Raw genomic sequence first — 25,529 nt, 5'->3', positions numbered from 1 at the left:
CATAGCATATTGGCTAGCCAATGATTGGTCAGAGATTTAACCTAAGCACCTAAAGCTAGTAAGGCTTAGAACTGCAGCATGCATTTATAGTGCAAGCAGTTGGTAAGTTGGCCCCAGCTTTTACTTTGTACTTGTGCAGTTTCATGTTCAGCCAGTGGTTAGTATATAGCTGAGACAATTTCTAATCTCTCCTAAATAATGCACAACTGTTTGCATGCATGAATCCTTCCAGATCACCAGTAATATGTGAAAGCTTTATCAACACCCCCTACAACCATTTTGTCCTCTAGATATTCCTGTTAGATTTTTAATTGATCAACCAAACTCAGGCAGCTAGCTGTGATGTTGTCTTTCCACATTTGCAACTGAGATCGTTATTGGTTTCCAAAATAACTCTGGGCATGGGGCTTTTCCTTAGAGCTCAGTCTCTGAGAAGTCAGCCTTCTCTAGTGTATTGAGGCTGCTGGTATTCACAGTTACTTCCATGGAGCTGGTGACAGGGATGAGAAGGGCTCTATATGTATAAATGTCTTACATATCTTTTCCTCTGTACAAGATTTTGTAGTTTTTCTTGAATAAATGGTTTTTAATTTGTTACATACCTCTAATTAATTTCTAGAGTTCCAAGGGGGTGGTTTTTGATTACGTTGTCCAGTTTTCATCATTGCTGTTTGGTGAGAGGATTTGCTTATTCATCATTCTACCATAGGCAAACTACCTATCTATCACAACTTACTTTCAAGTAATAGAAAACTTTATATATATATATATAAAATATATATGATATGATATATATGATATATATCATATATCATATATTATATATTGTTGATATAGCATAATATTAATATATAATATGAATATATCAACATAATATATAATATATGATATATATATGTTGATCATGAAACTGCACTTGCCAGAACCAATATTATATATATATATATAAATATACGCACACACACATATAACACATTTGTTCTTTGTTTACATCTCTTTTAAAAATTGTTTTATATTAGAATATTTTGTAGTTGAATTGTGTGAATTTTACACAACAAGACACTATGATTAACATTGCAAGCACATTTTTCTACTTTATTGATTGCTTGTTATATCTCTCATATATACATGTGCGTGTGTGCATGTGTATGTGTGTGTGTGTGTGTGTATTTGTGGAGAGAGAGAGTGAGATAGGTGTTTTGAACTTTAATAATCAAATATATAGTGACTTTTCAATGGTTATTTAATTTTGTGAAAGGTCTTTCTACATTGCTACCAGCAATCTGTCTAACTCAAAATATCCTATTTTTATCATAACTTTAAAAATATTAAATATATTATCTTTATGGATTATCTTTGGATGTACAATGTGCAGTGGAATAGTATTTTATTATTAAATGCTTATTCAATGGTGTCTCCATCATTTCTTAATAATTTACACATACACTTTGACATAAAGTGACATTGTTTTTGTATAATGAATATATTTAGTAGTGAGATTGTTTTTCTTTTACATTAAAATCACGTAATTTTGTAGTCTTTTAAGATATACTATCACTTTTTGCTATTTATTTTTAAAAATTCTCATTTTAAAGAGATTAGAAAAATATAAAAATATTCAGAAATTTATTTAATAATTTATCAATATCATACTATACTGTAACTTTCTTCAGTGACAATCTGCTTTAATATATTCTTATATCTGTAAATATAAAATGGTATACATTTAATAGTTGCACAGCATTACATTGAAGAATTGGAATTATTCAACTATTTACTTCTGTTAAAAATTTAGGTTTTTTTCAAAGCCTTATTTTTACAAATATCAATTTAATCAATATTGTTTTATTAAAAATGTTATTTGAATATTTGTCTAATTATTGCCTGGTCCATTTAGCTGAATTGTCTCCTTAATTCTAACATGTTTTACCTGATGTGTTAGGCTGTTCTTGCATTGCTATAAGGAAATACCTGAGGCCGGGTAATTTGTAAAGAAAAGAGGTTTAATGGACTCCTGTTTCTGCAGGCTGTACAAGCATGGTGCTGGCATTTGCTTGGCTTCTGGGAAAGCCTCAAGGAGATTTTACTCACGGCAGAAGGCAAAGCAGAAGCAAGCATATCACACTGTAAGAATACCAGCAAGAAAAAGAGGGAGGAGTTGCCACACACTTTTAAACAACCAGTTCTCCAGAGAACTCACTGCCTATTGCAAGGATAGCACCAAGCCCTGAGGGATCCATCCTCATGATCCAAACATCTCCCACTAAGCCCCATCTCCATCATTAGGAATCACATTCCAACATGAGATTTAGAGGGCACAAATATCCAAACTATATCACATGACTTTTGGGAATTTTATTTATTGGAAATAATATCTATAAACATTAATATTGGACTATTTTTCATTCTAATACTTATATTTTATTTCCTATTACAGTGGTATCAAAGTGGCTAAAATGCCCAAAACAATATAGAGTGATAATGGTTAAACAAGTACACTTGTTAAGTGTCTAAGTTAATACAAATAATGAGATGTTATTTGCTTAATTATTAGAGGATTACAGTTTTGTGCTTAAATTTCTGTATATATAATGAACATGTGTTTCTATTCCCAAGTCAAATAACATTTTCATTAAGGATGTTGTGTTTTTTAAAGGTTATTCTCTGTAGTTATAATAACTTCTCTCTCTCTCTCCCTCTCTTTCTTACTCTTAAATATGATGATACAATTTAAATAGTGGAATTATTTATATGCAAACATATTAGGTCACTTTGCACATATCATTCAATTTAAGAGTAAGTTTTGCCTAGGGGAATTTGCTTATGTATGTGTTTTTGTGTACATGCTTCTGTGTGGAATAGTGTTAGCGTGTGAATTATATTTCTGAAGTTTAGTACTACTAACTGCTAAAATGTTAGCTATATAAAATGAGTCTGAATACAATATCAGATGTTTTTTGTACTCTTTAAGAATATTTCTACCTCTTCAAAACTGATTTGTCCTGATATTTTTGGAAGCTTTCCTCTAATTTATTTTCCTATTACTTCCATGAGAGGTTATCTATACTTTCGTGAGTCTATTTTTCTTAGATATACTTATAAAAGCATAAAAGCATGTATTTCGAAATTTTCTAATTTCATCGCATTAAATTGTATCTTATATTCTGTTACCATTTTTAAAAAATCTAACATTTTTTTCTATTTTTTATTGTACTAAATAAATATAACATAAATTTAACATTTTAACCATTTTAAATGTATAATTCAGTAGCATTAAATACATTCATAATATTGTGCAACCATCACCATGCATAGGCATAAAACTTTTCATCTTTTAAAATGTAACTCTATATCTATTAAACAGTAACTCCCCATATCTACCCCTCACCCCTCGGGCCCTTGCAACCATCATTTTTTTTCTGTTTTTATAATTTTGCCTAGTCTAATTACTTCACATGAATGAAATCACACAATAATTGTCTTTTTGTCACTGGCTTATTTCACTTAGCTAAAGGTTCATCCATCTTTTAATAAGCATTAGAATTTCTGTCCTTTAGTAAGGCTCAATAATATTCCATTGTATGTATATACCACTTTTTGCTTATCCATTTTTCACTCAGTGGACATTTAGGTTGCTTCCACATTTTAGCTATTGTGAATAATGCTGTTATCAACATAAATGTACAAATATCTCTTTTAGACACTATATTCAGTTGTTTTGGGAGTATACCCAGTAGTAAAAATGTTAGAGCATATGGTAATTCTATTTTCAATTTCTTCAGTAACTATCATATTGTTTTTCAGAGCAACTGTACCATTTTGCACACCTACGAACAGTTAACAAGAGTTTCTCTTTTTCTACATCCTAATCAAAGTTTGTTCTTTTCCTTTCTTTTTTTTTTTTAATTAGCTAAAAGGGCATGAGGGCATGAGGTTGTATCATGTAGTTTTGATTTGCATTTTCCTAGTGATTAGTGATGTTGAACATGTTTATATGTGCTTTTTGTCTATTTGCTTATCTTCTTTGAAGAAATGTCTATTTAAGTCCTTTGTACATTTTTGAATTAGGTTCTTTGTTTTTTGTTTTTGTTGTTGTTGTTAAATTTTAGAAGTTCTTTATAGAATTTAGGTATAAATCCCTTATCAGATACATAATTCACAAATATTTTCTCCCATTTTGTGGGCTGCGTTTTTACACTGCTGATAGTAACTTTTGATGTATAATTTTTTTTTAATTTTCATGAAGTCCTGTTTGTCTATTTTTTGTTTTCTTACCTGTGCCATGGTGTCATATCTAATAAATTTCTACCAAGTTCAATGTCAAGATTTTGCCCTGTTTCATTCTAAGAGTTTTATAATTTTAGGTCTTATATATAGATCTTTGATCCCTTTTGAGCTAATTTTTGAATATATTAGGGTCCAACTTTATTGTTCAGTATGTGTATATCTAATTTTTTCAGCATCATTTATTGAAAGACTGTCCTTTCCATATTGAATTTCCTTGGAACTTTTAATCAAAAACCATTTGATCATATACATGAGGGTTCCTTTCTGGGCTCTGTATTCTATTCCATTGGTCTATATGTTTGCCTTTATGCCAGTTCTGTACTGACTGTTTTGATTATAGGAGTTTTGTAGTCACTCTTAAAAATCAGCAAATATCTTTCAGTGATATTCTCCTTTACTCAAGATTGTTCTGGCTTTTAAGGGTCCTTTGAGATCATGTACATTTTAAGATGTTTTACTCCTTTTTACAAAAAGAAAAGTCAGTGGAATTTTGATAGGGATTGCATTGAAACTGTAGATGCTTTGGGTAGTATTGATATCTTAACAATATTCCATCTTTGAACACAGGACGCATTACCATTTAATTATGTGTTTTAAATTTATTTCAACAATGTTTTTAGTTTAAATTGTACAATCTTTCACCTCTTGGTTAAGCTAATTTCTAATTTTCATATTCTTTTGATGCCATTATAAATGGAATTATTTAAATAATTTTCTTTTCATATGGATCATTGTAATATAATATATAAAATGTAGCCAGTTTGTGTGTTGTCTCTGTATTATGCTACTTTCCTGAATTTATTTATTATTTCTAAGAGTTTTTATGGAATAATTAGGCTTTCTACACAAAAGATCATGTCAAATGTGAGTAGAGATAATTTTACTTCTTTTTCAATTCAGATACCTTCCATTTATTTATCTTGCTGAAATGCTCTGGCTAGAACTTCTAGCACCAGATTAAATAGAAATGGTGAAAGTAGGCATCTCTACCTTTCCTGATCTTAGAAGGAAAGCTTTCAGTCATTCACTATTGACTCTAAGGTTTGCTTTGAGTTTTTCATATACGGCTCGATTTTTATTATGCTGAGGTATGTTTCTTATATTTCACTCAACTCATTTTTGGAGTATTTTTATAATAAAAGGGTGTTGAATTTGTCAAATGCTTTTTCTCAAACAATTTAGACGATCATGCTGTTTTTTAAAAAGATGTATTGATATAGGGTATTATATTGATTTATTATTTTATGTTGAACCATTATTGCATTCCAAAATCAAATCCCTCTTAAACATGGTGCATAATGTTTTTGATATGCTGCTGAATTCAATTTGCTAGTATTATGCTGAGATTTTTTGCATCAATATTCATAAAGAATATTAGCCTGTAGTTTTTTCTTGCAGGGTCTCTGCATGGCTTTTTTAATCAGAGTAACGCTGGCCTAATAGAGTGAATTAGGAAGTATTCCCTTCTATTCAGTTATTTGGAAAAGTTTGAAAAGCGTTGGTATTAATTCTTCTTTAAATTCTTCATGGAATTCAGTAGTGCAGCCATCAGTTACAGGGCTTCTTGTCGTCAAGAAATTTTTGATTACTGACCTGTCTCCTTACTAGTTATAGGTCTATTTATATTTTAAATTTCTTTATGATTTAGTCTTGGTAGGTTTTTGTGTATCTAGAAATTTGTACACTTCATCTAAGTTATCTAATTTTTTGGATCAGTTCTCTCTTAAAATGCTCTTCAGTTTTTTTGGAATTGGTAGTACTGTTCCCATTTTCATTTCTGACCTCAGTAATCTGAGTAAATTTCTTTCACGTTACTTTTTGTGTATATTCTCTAGATATTTTCTTTCTGTTTACCATGAGATTGCATTTTACATCTTCAAGTTATAACACTATAAATCTACCAGTTGAACTTGAAAACATACAAAACTCTGGTTCTTTACAACTCCATCCCCACATCTTTTGATTGTTGTTGTCACAAAATTAAGTCTTTATACATTATGTTCCCCAAAATATAAACTATTTTTTAAAAAAGCATTAGTCTCTTATATTAAGTAGAAAAGGAAGTGTGGAGTTTACACACTAAAGTTACAATAATACAAGCTTTTATACAAATATTTTTAAAAAAATGTTTTAGTATCTTAAATCATCTAGAAAACAAAAACTTGAGTTGCAAACCATGGTTACAATATTAGCTTTTATAATTTCCCATGTATACCATAATTGAGATATTTATTTACTCATACAACTTTGAATTATTGTCTAGTATTTGTTTATTTTTTTCCTCCAGGGCTCTCTTGAGCATTTCATGTAGGGCAGGCCTGTGGGAAACAAAGTCCTTCAGCTTTTGTTTATCTGGGAAAGTTTCACAGTCTGTGTCTTTTAATTGGGGCATTTAGCCCATTTACATTTAAGGTTAATATTGCTATGTGTGAATTTGATACTGTCACTATGATGCTAGCTGGTTATTTTGCACACCAGTTGATGCAGTGTCTTCATAGCATTACTGATCTTTATATTTTGGTGTGTTTTTGCAGTGGCTGGTACCAGGTTTTCTGTTCCATATTTAGTGTTTCCTTCAGGAGCTCTTGCAAGGCAGGCCTAGTGGTGACAAAATCCCTCATCATTTGCTTGTGTGGAAAGGGTTTTATTTCTCCTTCCCTTGTGAAACTTAGTATGGCTGAATATGAAATTCTGGGCTGAAAATTCTTTTATTCAAGAATGTTGAATATTGACCCTCACTCTCTTCTGGCTTATAGAGTTTCTGCTGAGAGATCTGCTGTTAGTCTGAAGGGCTTCCCTTTGTAGGTGACCTTTCTTTCTGGCTGCCCTTAATATTTTATCCTTAATTTGACCTTGGAGAATCTGATGATTATGTGTCTTGGGGTTGTTCTTCTCGCTGAGTATCTTAGCGATGTTCTCTGTATTTCCTGAATATGAATGTTGGCTTGTCTTGCTAGGTTGGGAAATTTCTCCCGGATAATATGCTGAGGTGTGTTTTCCAACTTGGTTCCATTCTCCCTATCGCTTACATGTACTCCATCACAGGTTCAGTCTTTTTACATAGTCCCACATTTCTCAGACATTTTGTTTGTTCCTTTTCATTCTTTATTCTCTTATCTTGTCTGCATGCCTCATTTCAGCAAGATGGTCTTCAAATTCTGATATCCTTTCTTTCACTTGATCGATTCGGCTATTGATACTTGTGTATGCTTCACAAAGTTCTATTGCTGGGTTTTTCAGCTCCATCAGGTCATTTATGTTCCTCTCTAAACAGGTTATTCTAGTTAGCAGCTCCTGTAACCTTTTATCAAGGTTCTTAGCTTCTTTGCATTGGGTTAGAGAACACGCTCCTTTAGCTCAGTGGAGTTTGTTAATACCCACCTTCCAAAGCCTGCTTCTGTCAATTTGTTCATCTCATCCTCCATTCAGTTTTGTGCCCTTGCTGGAAAGGTAATGTGATCATTTGGAGAAGAAGCATTCTGGCTTTTGGAATTTTCAGTGTTTTTGCATTGGTTTTTCCTCCTCTTCATGGATTTATCTACTGTTGATCTTTGAGGCGGTTGACCTTTGAATGGGGATTTGTGGTGGGGGTCTTTTTTGTTGTTGGTGGTGGTGTTGTTGCTTTCGGTTTGTTAGTTTTTCTTCTAACAGTAAGGCCCCTCTTCTGAAGGTCTGCTGCAGTTTGCTGAGGGTCCACGCCAGACCCTGTTCACCTGGATATCACCAGGTGAACTGCAGAGGCTGCAGAACAGCAAAGATTTCTGCCTGCTCCTTCCCCTAAAACCTTCGTCCCAGAGGGGCACTGGCCTGATGTCAGCTGTATGAGGTGTCTGTGGACCCCTGTTGGGAGGTGTCTCCCAGTCAGGAGGCACCAGGTCAGATACCTGCTTGAGGAGGCAGTCAGTCCCTTAGCAGAGCTGGTGCGCTGCGCTGGGAGAATCCCCCTTGTCAGGATCAGCCACTCTCTTCAGAACTGGCAGGCAGCAAAGATTAAATCCGTTGAACCTGAAACCGCAGCTGTCCCTACCCCCAGGTGCTCTGACCCAGGGAGATGAGTGTTCTGTCTGTAAGCCCCTGACTGGAGCTGCTGGATTTCTGGCAGAGATGCCTTGCCCAATGAGGAAGAATCTAGAGAAGCAGTCTGGCCACAGCCGCTTTGCTGCCCTTTGGTGAATTCTGCCGAATCCAAACCTCTGAGTCTCCTTAGCACTGTCAGGGGAAAATTGCCTACCAAAGCCACAGAAATGGTGGTTGCCCCTTTCTCCACCAAACTCAGTCATCCAAGCCAGACTCCAGACTGCTCTGCTGGCAGTGAGAATTTCAAGCCAGTCATTCTTAGCTTGCTTGGCTTTATGGGAGTGGGACCTGAGGAGTAAGACCGCCCGGCTTCCTGGCTTCAGCCGCCTTTCCAAGGGACAGGATGTTTTTCCTGTCTCACTGGAGTTCCAGACACTGCTGGAGTATATATATATATATATATATATATATATATATATATATATATATATATATGTGTATTTATATATATCTGCAGCTCAGTGCCTGCCCAAAGAGTTGCCCTGTTTTGTGATTGGAACTTGGAGCCCTGGTGGTGTAGGCTCACGAGGTAATCTCCTGATCTGCAAATTGCAAAAAAAATGTGGGAAAAGCATAGTACCCTTCAGAAGTAGCACAGTGCCTCATGGCTTCCCTTGGCTGGGGGAGAGAGATCCCCCTGCTCAGTGCACTTCCCAAGTGAAGTGATGCCCTACCCTGCTTCTGCTCCGTGAGTTGCACCCACTGCCTAAGCGGTCCCAGTGAGATGAACTGAGTACCTCAGTTAGAAATGCAGGAATCACTGGTTTTCTGCATTGATCTTGCTGGGAGCTGCAGACCAGAGCTGTTCGTACTCTGCCATCTTGGCCCCTCCCACCAAATATGTTTTTTACAGGTTTTGTTTTGTTTTTTTCTCATCCTGTGTCTTTTTCTGGGCTTGTGTTTTCACTTTGTAATTTTTTCTGTATATGCAGTTACTTCTAAATGTTATAGCCTTTAATGTCTGACTTCCAAAAGGAAAAAAAATGAAAATTAGTGGAAAAGGGCATGAGTCCCCTCTAAATTCCCTGGTAATTCAGCCAAAGTGGGAGGCCCTGGCAAAAGTGGGGGTAGATGCAACAACACTGATCACTTGCTTCATTTTCTATATCTTTGTGATCAGAAGGGGCAACCTGAAATCAGAGTACAGATCGCTGATTTTTGAAAAGGCTCCTTTTTGGCCACCTGGCTCCTGCATGCTGTGAATCCAAGCCTTTCCCTAGAAGTTTCAAGCCTTCAAAAGACTCCAGAGTTCCAAAGTAGTTATATCAGATTGTGATTCTGTCAATGTCACCATTGTCTATGTGGGGAGAGAGATTCCTTGTGCTCCCTCCTCTGCTATATTCCCATAGCCTTTCTCCAAAAGCTAACATCTTTAAGGAGTATTTCTATCATGTGATATTATGTCATTTATGCTAATTTGTTTGTTTGTTTGTTGTTTGAGACGGAGTTTCACTCTATTGCCCAGGCTGTAGTACAGTGGCGTGTGATCTCCGCTCACTGCAGCCTCCACCCCCGGGTTCAAGTGATTCTCCTTCCTCAGCCTCAGGAGTAGCTGGGATTACAGGTGTGCTCCACCATGTCCGTCTAATTTTTGTATTTTTAGTAGAGACAAGGTTTCACCATGTTGGCCAGGCTGGTTTCCAACTCCTAGCCTTAAGTAATTTGCCCTCTTAGGCCTCCCAATACGCTGGGATTACAAGAGTGAGCCACTGCACCTGGACTAATTTATGCTATGTTTTTACATTTACTTTAATCTTTCCAAATAGATGTACATTTTATTGGCGTTTTTAAAAATAAATGTATAATTTATTTTATGACGTTACTCATTTTATGTCTCTGAAACTATTCACATTACAAAATATCTTACTTTTCACTCATCAATTTTATTGAGAATTGTGATTATAGTGTCTTTACACTAAAATTTCTCATATTCACACTTTATTTCTCACTGTTTAATATTTATATAGCGTAGCAAAAGCTTAATAAATATTTAAATTATTTTTATGGTTAATAATTGGAAAAACAGGAAGAGTCCAGGAAAAATATATGCTGAAATAGATATCATGTTAGTTAATGTTATATGTCAAATTTACTGGGTTAAGAGAGGCCCAGAAGGCTGGTGTAAAACTATTTCTCAATGTGTCTGTAAGGAGAATTCCAGAGGAGATTAGCATTTTAATCATTAGACTGAGTAAAGAACTAATGTGGGCAGGAATCATCCAATCCATTGAGGGCCTTCCTGGAGTAGAACAACAAACAACAACAACAACAACAACAACAAAACAGAGAAAGAGCCAACAGAGCTCTTGGCTCTTTGTTCTTCGGACTTCAGGATTTACATCAGCGTCCCCTTGGTTCTCAAGCCATCAGCTGGGGTCTTGGAATTATACCATTAGCTACTCTAGTTCACAATCCTTTGGGCTCAGAATAATCACTAGCTTTCCTGGTTCTCCAGTTTTTGGAAAGCATATTGTGGGACTTCTCAGTCTCCATAATCATATGAGCCAATCCACATAATAAATATCCTCTTATATGTTCATATATATCCTATTGGTTTTGTTTCTTTCATAAAACAAATTTGCAACTGGGGAAAAAGTGGTCTGTAAAAACATTTAAATACTGAAAGGTTTATTCTTATTGAATATTGTATTATGTTTTAAGTGTTTATGGTAGAGAAGCATAACTATATTGCTAGTGAAACCCTATTATGAAAGGTAAAAATAAATAAAATTTTAATATTTTGAAATTTGAAAAAAATTATCTTCACTTATTCCTTAATCTATTTCTGTTGATCACTGCTCTAGGCTTTAATTGACGAAATAGGATTTGAGACCCAGATAATTAACTTTGTATTCTGTGTATTCTTGTTCAATATTCTTTTTAGTTTTTGTTTGTAACCATATATATATTTAATAAAGTTCATTTAAACATTTTTTACTCTATTGATGTTTATCATCCTAATTCTTTTCTACTGTTTAATTATTGATTGTAATTACCCCTTGTTTATCAACATTGCTCCTTAAATTTCTTCGGCTTTTCAAAGAATGTTATTCTGTCTGAATTATTTCATTCCAGGAAATATTTCCTCTTGTTTTCATTGAAAGAAACCAATTCTATAGCCAGATGAGGAATTCCAGGGTCATAATTTTTGTCTTTAAAATTGTGTGCCAGCAATGACTTTCAAATATATTTGGCACAGAGAGAATTGATAATAGTCTAATATTTTCCTTAGAGTTCCCCATATATGTGTATAGGTGGATGAGGAGGATCATATTTTATAGATGTACCTTAAATGACATGGGATGAGGGAGATTCTGGGTAGGAAGAAGAGTCTGCAAGCTCTAGCCTAGTTTCATAAAAGCTTACTATAACGTAAATCAGATATCATCCCAGGTAATAAAACACCATACCAAGTTTCCTCATGTGGTAGGCAGAATTTTAAGATTGTTCCCGTAATTTCCAACCCCTGATGTTTAGCCCTTCATTTAATTCAAGCCCTCGACCTTCTTTATTTTTTTACAGTAGAATTTCTTCTATTATGAGTCAGCTTACTAGTGGTGGTATATACTTCTGTCTCTCAGCTTAGGTCTGTGGCAGTTTAAACATATGCATATTATACAAGTTACTCTATTTCTGGCTACCAGAGTTTCCAAAGATTCCCCCAGCATCATCCATTCAGTATTTTGTGGTTCTGTATGTCCTGGGATCAAACACATGAATGCTATTCTTACTCCACTTACAACATTGAAGTTTTGTGGGAGTTGTTGTCTCTAAATTACTGGATAGGAAAGAATAAATGCAAAATTCAACAGGATAAATGTTATTTAATTTTCTAGATGGTGCATCTATTTCTGAAATACAGGTGCATATTTGGGGTAAAATCAAGGTTATTTGCTTTTAGCTAACAATGTTGATTTGCTTTCTATTTATGTCATCTATTATTATACTTTTTATTCCAATTTTTAAATCTTGTGTTCATTTGATAATTTTCTAAATGCTCACAAAATATATGTATAAAATTATCTTATTCATTCATTCGAAAATGATGGTCTCTACAAATGACAAATATTTGGTATTTTGTATAACATCAATGTCTTCATTAAAGCCTTTCTGGCCTGCCATATTTGCAAAGACATTGACCAACATCAGCATCAAGAGCCTCATCTGCAATGTAGCAGCTGGTGGAACTACCCCAGCAGCAGGTGCTACACTGGTAGGAGATACTACCCCTTACTCAGCTACTGCCAAAGCTAGGGAGAAGAAAAGAGAACAAAGAGAGGAATATGAGGAGTCCTACCATAACGTGGGCTTCAGGCTTTTTGACTAAACTTCTGTTGTAACATGTTCAATAACGAGCTGAACTCTATAACAAAATAGAATGAGGTTTGGAAAAGTGGAGGCTGAGTGGAAATATCTAGTTAGAAGTTACACTATGTACACAAAACTTGAGATGTGAGAAGACAAGATTTAGTAATGTTACTACAACTAAAGAACATGTGAGGTAAAGGCAAGAAAGACAGGGTCCAAATGGTAAAACCCAAATAGATTTACATTTGTCTTATGTCAATTGTATATGTGTAAAAATAAGATTTTAGTACCTATAAAGAAGTCATACATATAATTTTTTAATTCCTTACAGTAAACGGTTTTGCAGTTATGTAAATTCCACTAAAATCTCAATTAATGCCCAAGAAAAAAAATTGCATTGCAGACAATTTACAAACTAGCTACTATTACTTACTAGATCAGTCAGTATATATATTTATAGGTATGGTATACGTGATGTATGTGCATAGGTATGTATGCATATGTTTGTGTGCCTATGTATGTGTCTATATGTGTATGTGTCTATATATGTATAAATATAATTTTTAATGGCTTTTTATATCAATGACCTGATACTTTATGCCAGTAATCACGAATAGTCATTATTGGAGAGTAATTCCTAGACCAGCAGGATTAGCAGAGTCTAGAAATTTGTTACCAATGCATATTATCAGCCTGTACTATACACTTCAGACTGCTGAATTAGAAACTGTAGGGATTGATCGGCTGGGTGCAGTGGCTCACACCTGTAATCCCAGCACTTGGGGAGGCCGAGGTGGGTGGATCACAAAGTAAGGAGATAAAGACCATCTTGGTCAACATGGTGAAAATACAAAAATTAGCTGGGTGTGGTGGCATGTGCCTGTTGATCTAGTAATCATCCTTTAATAAACCTTATGTTTGATTATATGCATATAAACTTTTAAGAACCACCGATTTAAAAAAACATCATTTGTAGTGTATTTTTCATATAAGAGAAATATTGATAAGAAACTTTTAGGTGTTTATAAATAAGATATTTTCTCTGACCATTTTGAAGCAAAATCAGGTACTTTAGGGAGATTGTTGCCTTTGCCGTTTCTAGGTGACAGACACTAAGACATGACTGCCTCTGCTTTTTTTATAAAGACTAAAAGCATTCTAAAATGACCAATGGCTTTTTATTTATTTATGTATTAATGCAATCATTAAAAACAGGTTACCATTAATAAATGTAGTATAATTTAAAAATTATAGGAAACAAGTCAGGTAGACAAAGGCAAATGTATTTTGCAACTGATATACTTTTGTTTTCAAAACTAGAGGACTTATTTTCCAAGCACTTATATGAGAAAAATATTGGTGGAAAAACAAAGTTAGTATGAGTAAAATGAAAATCTAGGATCCAGATTCTTACTATATGTGGCATTAATATACTATTTTTTGAAATATACCACATTCCATAATGCTAATATATAAAATAGTACTGTTTAAAGAATACACCACTGGGACTGCCCTGAGTAAGACAGCACACAGCACTGGGTCTCACTCAAGGTCTGTTGTAACCACTCTCTGGCTAGTACCTATGTTCACTCAAGACTCTAGCTCTGTACAATCAGCAGCTGGCAAAGTCAGCCAGGTTTGTGTCATTCCCTTCAGGGTAGAAAGTTCCCCCAGGTCCTGGGCAGGTCCAAAGATGCTTCCTGTGAGCCAGGGATTGGAGTAAAAAACCTTAGAAATATACCTTATGTTCTATTCTACTGCAGCCAAACTGGCACGCAAACCACAATATAAACTCTTTCCAGCTCTTTCCTTCCCTTTCCCCGGGCGGAGGGGCCTCTCGCTGCAGCCACCACCACCACTGGCTCATGAGGGGTTCTGCCAGGCTACTCCTGATGTTCACTTAAAGCCCAAGAGCTCTTCCCTCAGTTCGCAGGGAATGCTGCCAGGCTTGGCACTCACCCTTCAGGGCAGTGGGATCCCCTCTGGCCCAAGGCAGGTCCAGAAATGCTGTCCAAGATCCTTGATCTGGGCTTGGAGATTGCAAGGTCCTGCTTATGGCTCTACCCTTCTGTGGCCAAGCTGGTACCTAACTTGCAAGACGAAGTCCTTTTTAATTTTTTCTCTGCTTTTTCCAAACAGAAGGAATCTTTCACTATAGCCACCACAGCTAGGAACGTGCTAGGTCACACCTGAAGTCAGCAGGTCTCAGAGCCCAAGGCCCATGGCATACTGCCTGTGTATCACTATTGGTTATTCTGGGCCCAAGAGCTCTTTAGTCAGCACATAATGAATGCTTTCGGGACTTGGTTCCTCTCTTCAAGGCAGTAGGTAAACTTTTGGCCAAAGGTGTGTCTAGACATCTTATCCATGAGCTGGGGATTGGAATGGGAGTCTCACAACTCTTATTGGTGGCCTATCCTACTGTGATTGAGCTGGTATTGAAGATACAAGACAAAGTCCTCTTTACTCTTTGCTCTCCCCTCTTTAAGCAGAAGGAAAGAGTTACATTTGTTGCTGCAAGCTGCACTGCCCAGGGTTGAGGAAAGGGTGGTACGAGCACTTCCTTAGCTGCCCCGCCTGGTGTCTCCCTTGGTCACGTGGCACCCTGGTGCATTGGCTCTGAGCCCCGCCCAGCACTGGTAGTTGCCTAGGAATTACAGTCCTTGCGTGTCCGGAATTGGTGGGTTCTTGGTCTCACTGACTTCCAGAATGAAGCCGCGCACCCTCGCGGTGAGTGTTACAGTTCTTAAAGATGGTGTGTCCGGAGTTTGTTCCTTCTGATGTTCGGATGTGTTTCGAGTTTCTTCCTTCTGGGGGGTTCATGGTCTCCCTGGCTTCAGCAGTGAAGCTGCAGACCTTCGCAGTGAGTGTTACAGCTTATAAAGGCAGTGCAGACCCAAAGAACCAACAGCAGCAAGATTTATTGCAAAGAGCAAAAGAACAAACCTTCCACAGTGTGGGAGGAGACCTGGGCAGGTTGCCACTGCTGGCTCTGGCAGCCTGCTTTTATTCCCCTATCTGGCCCCACCCACATCCTGCTGATTGGTCCATTTTACAGAGAGCTGGTTGGTCCATTTTACAGAGAGCTGATTGGTCCGTTTTACAGAGAGCTGATTGGTCCATTTTGACAGGGTGCTGATTGGTGCATTTACAATCCCTGAGCTAGACACAGAATGCTGATTGGTGCATTTATAATCATCTAGCTAGACATAAACGTTCTCCAAGTCCCCACTAGATTAGCTAGACACAGAGCACTGATTGGTGCATTTACAAACTTTGAGCTACACGCAGAGTGCTGACTGGTGCATTTACAATCCCTGAGCTAGACACAAAGTGCTGATTGGTGCATTTACAATCCTCTAACTAGACATAAAAGTTCTCCAAGTCCCCGCCTGACTCAGGAGCCCAGCTGGCTTGCCTAGTGGATCCCGTGCCAGGTCCACGGGCAGAACTGCCTGCCAGTGCCATGCCATGCGCCCACACTCCTCAGCCCTTGGGCGGTCCATGGGATCCGGTGCCACGGAGTAGGGGGCAGTGCCCGTTGGGGAGGCTCAGGCCACACAGGAGCCCATGGGGGGAGGGGAGGGGGGGTCTGGCATGGCGGACTGCAGGTCTGGAGCCCTGCCCCGTGGGGAGGTTGCTAAGGCCCAGTGAGAATTCGAGCGTGGCGCGGGCAGGCCAGCAGTGCTGGGGGACCCACTGCACCCTCTGCAGCTGCTGGCCCAGTTGCTAAGCCCCTCACTGCCCTGGGCCAGTGGCTCCAGCTGGCTGCTCCGAGTGCGGGGCCAGCCAAGCCCGTGCCCACCTGGAACTCGCGCTGGCCTGTGAGCGCTGCACACAACCCCGGTTCCCACCCACGCCTCTCCCTCCACACCTCCCTGCAAGCAGAGGGAGCCGGCTCCTGCCTCGACCAGCCCAGGGAGGGGCTCCCGCAGTGCAGCGGTGGGCTGAAGGGCTTCCCAAGCATGGCTAGAGTGGATGCCGTGGCCTGAGGAGGTGCCGAGAGCAAGCAAGGGCTGCTAGCACGTTGTCACCTCTCACTTGTGTCTTATACTGCCTTTCAAGTGGAGCTAGAACTCTAGGGCACTATGGCCCATGGTGGTAAGGCTTTTCAAGAAACTGAATCCAGTTGCTAGGATGGATGATTCCCCACTAGCTAAGGCTGGTCCAAATGCTCCTTCCATGCATGAGCACTGGCTGAGTTTAGCACATCTTTGCTCTCAGTTGTGACAGGGCAACACCGAGTTCAATGTAAAGTCACTACTGTGCTCTCCCTCCCCCAAATGCACAGACACTTTATGCTACATGGCTGCTGTTGGGGGGTGGAGGAGGAGTGGCATTAGTTATTTAAGACTGTCTTTCCTACCCACTTAGATTACTCTTTCCTCTATATCAACTTGAAACCAGGCACTGTGATGACTCATCTGAATTGGATTCTTGTGGCAGTGCTTTTCTGTATGCAGGTCGTTGTTAAAATTTGGTGTTCCTGCAGGGGAAACAAACAGTGTAGGCTCCTATTCTGCCATCTTGCTCTGCCTTAATTTTTATTTTAGATTCAGAGTGTACATATGCAGTTTCATTGGATGGGCATATTGCCTAATGCCGATATTTGAGTTATGAATAATCCTGTCACCCAGATAGTGAGCATAGTACCCAATATCTGCTAGAAGCTTTATTTTTTTTAGATACGCAGGTTGGTGGCCATTTTTTTGAGAAATTTTATCTTCTGACATTTAGTTCTACCTTTCTATTTGCTGTTGTTGTTTTTAGAAAGAATTTAGCTGATATATTGTCTCTTTTTATGTATTTTGCCTTTTATTCTAGTTTCGTTCAAAATATTCTCTTTGTATTAGAAATTCCGTAGGTTCACCAAAATATCTCTACATGTTAATTTTTTATTTCACTACATCCTGTGTTTTTGTATCTATTAATTTATATCTTTTGTCATATTTTGACAATTCTAGCCATTGTATCATCAAATATTCCCTTTCCTGCATTTTCTTTAGTCAGTCTTTCTTACATTATGATTTGATTTATTTCAGGTATTTTTCTATACTTATTTTTCTTCCCTTTGTGTTTTTAATTTCTAGTACTCTATGATACATTCTAGATAATTTATGTAATTTGGTCTTCTTGTTTACCAATCATCTCTTCAGCTATATCTAGTCTTCTGTTTAGTTCATGCATCTAATTTTATTTTACTCTAGAATTTTTATTTGGCTTTTCTTCAAATCTGGCCAGTCATTTTAAAATAATAAACCTCTATTTTTCAGAAATACAGTTAGTACCACCTCGTATTTATTTAAATATGTCAATATACCTAAAGACTTATTTCATCTTACCATTTTTGGGTTGACAGGTATCAGCCACGGGACATGGGCTGATGCTGCAGTGACTTGGAGGTCCAGTTGAGTTGAAATATTCAAGATAGTTTACTCACATATCTGGCAGTTTATACTCCTTGTTGATTGGAACTAAGCTTGGACCACTGACCAGAGCAACTACATGTGGCCTCTACATATGGCTTGGTGCTGTGCTTTCTAAGCTCATGGGGAGTGTGTTTTACAAGGTCACATTCTTAAAACAAGTATTCTAAGATCTTGAAAGCAATTTTAATTGAAATGTAAATAAAATTTGCCTCTTGCACTCACTGAAATTACAATTCTTGATTCCTTTTATAAATAAAGTGGATGCTTAATAAATTAAGATGAATGAATAAAAACAATTTCAAAACACAAAAAGACAACTATTGAAACTGTGATGTAATTAAACATCTGGATTAAAGGGGAAATTATTGTGAATTTTATTTATATTTTTATAAAGATTATTGGTAGTTCTGATAATGCCTAGCAGATAATTCCTTTTTGATTCGTATAGTCACTGATTGATTAATGCTTTCATAAAAGGTTTTGTTTATTGCCAGATCAAATGTAGCCAGCAATAAGCTTTTCTTTATGATCAGTGTAAATTCGTTTCTGTAAGTCCTTCTTTCTCTTGTTTATATTTGTGAAGGAATTCTGGAGTGCTTATTAACAAAAAACACTAATTTTCTCAATTGAAGTTCTATTACTATAAGACCATCAACATCTACATTGTAAATTTTGGGAGGATAAAAGAGAAAGTTTGCTTTATATTTGATCTAATTTTAAGGAAAAATATGGGCATTTTGATTATTTAAATAACAAAGTTTTATGAAAATCAAATATACGACAGGGACTGTGATAGTCATTGGGCATACCCAAGTAAACAAGACCAGTTAAATCCTTCCTCTTAATGGAGTTTTATTTTAGAGAGTGAAACAAATACAAACTTAAATTGAGAAGAATAGATAAAATTTAAGACTGTGATGTGTTAGGAAGAAGCAGGATGATGAATGGATAGGTATCTCTCTATCCTTTACCTATCTATCTAATCTACCTGTAACATACTAGGAATAGTCTATTTAAATGGGTGAAATTTAAGGATAAAGGCTAAAAATAATATTGAATGAGCTGAGTCAGGTGAAGAACTAGGAAAGACTATATCAGGCAGAAGAAAATATGCTTATGATAGAAACTGTTAGGTGAGGATTAAAATAAATAAATTACAGCTCAAATATTGTGCATCTTTAAATCTACCATGTCCACAATATTTATTTGAAGGCAGAGAATTATCTTACTAAAAAATTGAAAAATTGTAGTAGAAAATAATTGAAAATCTAAATATTAAATTACATATTCACTGAGATTTTTTTAAATTGTTATTTTGCATTTAATTTTTTTTCTGTAATTTCTAACTTTTTTTTTTTTAGATGGAGTCTCACTATGTTACCCAGGCTGGATTGTAGTGGCACAATCTCAGCTTACTACAACCTCTGCCTCCCAGGTTCAAGCTATTCTCCTGCTTCTGACTCCCAAGTGGCTGGGACTGCAAGCGCACGCCACCATGCCCAGCTAATTTTTGTATTTTTAGTAGACACGGGGTTTCACTGTGTTGGCCAGACTGGCCTCAAATTCTTTTTCTCAGGTGATCTGCCTGCCTCGGCCTTCCAAAGTGAATTTCTAACTTTCAAATGACATTAGTTTCATGGCTAGAATTCTTTGTCCTGACAGTTTTTATAATAGTAATTAGCAAATTTATTGCAAAATAAGAAAATGATTATTAGCACAAATAAGTTCGGAAAAGGATAATTATGTAAAGCCCTATGATTTTTTTTTCTTAATAGAAACATGCTCAGAATTGTAATTTCACATTTTATTTAAATGATTTAGCACTCATTTAGTAGAGTAATATTGACCTTAAATTTTTAAATTCTTATAGAATTTTTGATCATCTTTGTGTAATACATAGTTACAGTAATGACTTCCAAAGTGACATTCACTCAAAAGTATAATGAATTCCAACTTTTTTAAACCACTTAAATGTTCTTATGAATCATCATAGTGTATGGACTTTACAACTAGAGATTTGATGTACAATTTAATTATGCCATGTATTAGCCAAATGTCTCAAATATTGTACATACATATATAATCTTAAATCTCTTCTGCATGCTCACTCCTGCTTTCTATTAAGAAGCAAAGTTAAAACATACAAATTAAAAAAGAGAAAATCTATTAGACTTGTCAAAAAAAACCCACAAATATTGACTATTTAGCTATTGAGGAATTGTAATGTAGTTTCCCACAGAACAGTGATCGAGTGGGGCCTTCACAATTATATTAAAAAAGGCTCACATTTTTTGATAGACAACTGGTTGGATTTAATATGTAATATTATTGACTGGTCAAGTTTAATATATAATACACAAAGTTATAGGGGTATTCCCCTTAATGTAATGATATAATTTCCAAATTCCCACTGGTAATTTTGATAAAACAGTATTTTCTTTATACAGAAATTGTTTGGCAGAAAAAAATTTGGATTTTCATTTTTATAACAATGCCATCAAGAAATAAAGAAACACATAAAAGTAAGAAAAATCCAAACTAGAAATAGACTAAAGTTTTGTTACCAGCTGAGTCATTAAGATCTTTTAGGCTCCAAATAACTTATTCAGAAGCCAATAAATCATGAAATATATAAGCAAGGGTTTCGGAAGAAACAAGTTATTTAGATAGGTAAAAAATACTATGAGTAGCAAATATTTTTCCAAATCTAATGTTTTGATATTATAAACTTTGTAAATGAAATTTTATATTTTAATAAATTTTTATATAAAATTTGTAAAAATTTATATTTTTATTATTTTCTATCAAGGACTTACATTTTTAAATAAAAACAAGCTATAATTATCTTGAAGTTATAAATAGTCATAAAGCTAATTTTTGAATTAATTTTATATTTGAAATTATATTAGTTAAACAATTTTTATTTCAATTATAAAACAGTAACTTTCTTCATTAGAAAGCTAGGTCTTTTAGTATAATAAGAATCAAGCTCGGTCCTAACAATTAAGGTACACTTGCACCTTATTTACCCACCAAAATATAAAACTAGACTAACATACATAGCTGAAATGTTTCTAATACAAATGATGGTGTGTCTTAAAGTGGCATGTTAATGCGATTCTAAGCTTTTATACTTTATTTCTTCGTGGCTGCCAAGAGCAATATGATCTAGCACTATCAATGTAACCATTGTGACCAATAATGTTTGTTTCTTTATTTCAAACTCTGACATTAATAAAAAGATTTTAAACATTTTAAACTTTAATTATTTTTAGGTAGATGGAACAAAATTAAGTTTTTCCTTAATACTTCTTCTTCATTTTTTATGATTGTATTACCTGGCTTTGAAATCTATTATTTTCTTCTGAAAGAAAATTATCCATCTATTGTACTATTCTTTTTTCAGGCACTTTTTTCTTCTGTGAATTAGAACAAATTATAAAATGATTGTAACTAGACGATAAACTTGTTCATAATCTTACTGTTGCCCCTAAGAGCTAAGCTACACTGCTGTAAGATAACACCAGGAAGTCTTACTATAAGCTATGTTGGGTAAACTGATTCACAAAGTTTTTGAATGATCTTACAAAAATCTTATTGAATTCTATATACTCGATTTGTATGTTCCATTTCTGGACATTATTTGCACGAAGATGAGGGAGTGACTTCACTTCAGCACTTCCTTGTGCACCTGTAGATGTGTTTCCCTTTGGGAATATTGTTACTAAGACTTTAGGAAGCCATTCAAATAATCAACCATAAATGATATAATGCAGACAGATAAAAGCTCATGTGTCTCCTTTAAGAAGTTACGAGTTCATGAAAGCATAATAGTAATGCTTAGATAATTCTTAGGCAAATGTAAGCAGAGTAAGAAATAAAATCATCAATTACTCTCCGAATCCAACACAGCCATTATTCTAGAACAAATGCATTTATTTTTTTAATCCATAAAGATATTTAAAATGATTCATGTAATTTAGTTGTTCTGAAAACAAAACAAACAACAGTAACAAAACTTAGGTGTTTGAACTGAATGAAAAACAGTAGAAGAGAATTTACCAGTCCCAATTCTGGCTGATTGTGTTTGTCAGGATTCTCCAGAGACACAAAACAAATGGGACATATATATCAAGAGGGAGCTACAAAAATTTATTTTAAAGAATTGGTTCACAAAATTGTGGAAGATGGCAGGTCCAGAATGTTCAGAGAAGGTTGGCAGTTTGTAAATTTTGGAAGGGGTTGATGTAGTCTTGAATCCAAAGGAGGTCTGGAACAGAATTACTTTTTCTTTGGGGGACCTCATTCTTTGACCTTAACGTCTTCCCTTGATGGGAGGAGGCTCACATACATTATAATGGGTAATCTGCTTTACTCAAAGTCTACTTATTAAATTGTTAATCACATGGAAATAATATTTTCACAGCAACGTCTAGACTGCTGTTTTGATCATACACTGGGTGCCATAGCCTAGGCAAGTTGAAACATAAATGAGCCATCACTGTGGTTTATGAAACTGTAAACAAAATATTTCAGGGAATATGTGCAAGGCCAATCATTGTATCATTGTAAGAATGCTCAAATGACACTATCTCAAATATCTATCAATCAAGATATTTGTTGACTATTAAAATACACTAAACCAATAAAAGACCATACATACATAAAAAGAAGAACGAAGCTAGCTAAATACAGATATGGAAAGATCTCTGAAATATGCTGTCCTATGAAAATGAAGAATAGAACAATATGTTTAACATGGTAAATTTTGTTTAAAAGGAAGGGGTAAAAGTACATATTCAAATGTGCTGGTATGTGTAGAAAAATCTAAGGAAAGATGCAATCAAAATATGAAAATATTTTACTGTGTTCTGAGGGGATGTGTATGTGGACTCTAAGCAGATAGCAAAGAGGATCAGATATTGATTGGACAGTACACGGAGGATAAAATATATGAATACAGGATGGAGAGAAGTTAATAAATAGAGGATAATGTGCAAATTGAAGTTATAAGTGATATAATTATATCATGTGATTGTTTACTTTTTGAAGAGAATTGTAGTTACGAAAATAACAGAAAATATTTCTTTAAAGAAACTCCTAAGGCTTTTAATTTCTTCTAACATGCATTCAATTTCACTTTATGTGTTTTGAAATAATAAGTAATTCAAGTAACATGAATGTCTGACTTCAGACATAAAATTTGAAATGATGTAAAAATACCAGTAATAATGCTTTATTGGTTCTCACGTCTTTATACATTTTAAGTATTCTTTAAGGAGTAAACACTATAGTTTTACAAACCACCAAAGTCTTTACGATTTTAGAGAAACTATTTTTCATTTTTCTTCTTTAAGATTACACACACACACACACACACACACACACACACACACACACACAGATTTAAATGATAGTCAAGCCTTAGGTACATCAGCTTGGTTCATATGTTCAGAGCTTGCTTTCATCCCAGTGTAACAGAATATGTAAAAGGATAAAAGGTTGGTTTATAGGAAAACTTTAAATTATAGCCACCTATTGAAAGTTCTAGAAACTTCTAGTCACCATTTACGTGAAAAATCTTGCTTTCTTACCTTACAATTTGTTTTGTGGAGAAATAAATGTTATCATGTCTTTTATGCTTTGATAAGTCCTTGATAAGTTATCAAGTCATTTTGAAACAGAACACATTTAGATATTTAGTAAAATACTTTTTAGTGGATATATGTATTTTTATGTGTGTATGTGTGGATAAATATACATGTATAAATACAGAAGAAAAAGGGCCTCAAATAATAGATCTGAAAAAAATAAAACTTTCAATTACAGTTTTAATATGCTTAACGTTAACCTTTGTCAACAAAATGGCTTGGTAACAATGTTAAAGAATTTTACCATTACTACCATACATCAAAATAGGCAAATAGGCAAGAATATATCAAAATAGTTGCAATGTTTGGAAGACAAATTTTGAACCAGTGCTTTGTCACCATGACAGAATTTATAAATTATTACAGTTTTAGGGATAACTAGAAGGGGTCCACACAATAAGAAAGATGTTAGGATATCATCTTATGAATCTGGGGTTCCATCCTAGAAACAAATGGAATGGATGATAGTAGGAGTCATGTGCAGAACCTCTAGAATCATAGCTTCAGAGGCCTGCAATATTATATTATCACATGAGACAATAGAAAATAATGTCTCAGGATAGTATTATTATCATGAACTATAACAGCTATCATTTCTATTCTTTATCTCTAACACGCAGACAAATAAGTGAAAACTGTATTGGTTAATGTTGTAAAAGTATTTTTTCCTTGACAACTGGTAATTTTGAAATAACTGTGCATAAGCAGTACAGCTGAATAAACCAGAACTTGAAAATTCAGAATTTTTAGTAACTTGATCTTGTTAATTAGGCCTTAGTTTTTAATGATTTCTAAAAACTATTTTATCAAACAACTAAGAAATATTAAAATGATTATTAAAATTATGCTTCCCTGTAAACTAATTCATACTTTTGTGAAACGAAAGTTTCTTGACTGGCCTTTCAAATACTCAAGTGGGGCTTGGGGCACAACCATTAATAATAATAATATAACTATAATAACAACAATAATAATCTCTTATTTAGAATAGATGAAATGCCATGCACGTTGGTGAAATATGGAAATTTCGAAGTATTTTAACAGCCATTATCTGCACATAAGTAATCACTGTATGAATTATAAAACTTACCCATATTTGTTATTGCACAATTTGTAACAATTGATAATCTTGCTCCTAAACATCTCAGATTTAACACAAGTTAAATTCCCACAAAAACATACATAATAGTCTTCCCATTATTAGGTGGCTTAAACTTATGTTTTCTTACATCCTTCAGGAAATTACTCATATTTTACAAATAACAAAACAGAAATAAATTTTTTATAGTATGGTTCCTCAACTTTGGCTTTATTGACATTTTAGACTGTATAACTCTTGGTGTGAGGGCTGAACAGTGTATTACAGGATGTTTAGTAGGATCTGTTGCCTCTACCCACCAATAACATCATCCCCAAGTTGGGACAACCAAAAATGTTTCTAGACATTAACAAATGTTACCTGAGGGTAAAATCACTCCCAATTAGAACCACTGTTTAGAGTCATAAATCCACTTTAAAGAAAGTGTGAGCACTCTCATGATGTTTATTAAAGTAATAATTAGAAATTTAAGAAGAGACATATTCTTATGTATAATATGTGTTATATGGATACAAAAACTATTCTCTCATAAAATAGTTTGTAAGGATGAGTAAGATATGAACAAGACTATCAAATATTGGGATTAATTTCACATGGAACACTATAACCTTACATCTCTTTCAAGTGAAAATAGAATAATTATCTACTTAGCTCATATACTTATCCATAAAATTAGCA

Source organism: Pongo abelii, chromosome 3 (assembly GCF_028885655.2).
Source record: "Pongo abelii isolate AG06213 chromosome 3, NHGRI_mPonAbe1-v2.0_pri, whole genome shotgun sequence".
Taxonomy (NCBI): Eukaryota; Metazoa; Chordata; class Mammalia; order Primates; family Hominidae; genus Pongo; species Pongo abelii.
Note: the sequence above shows the minus strand (reverse complement) of the source record.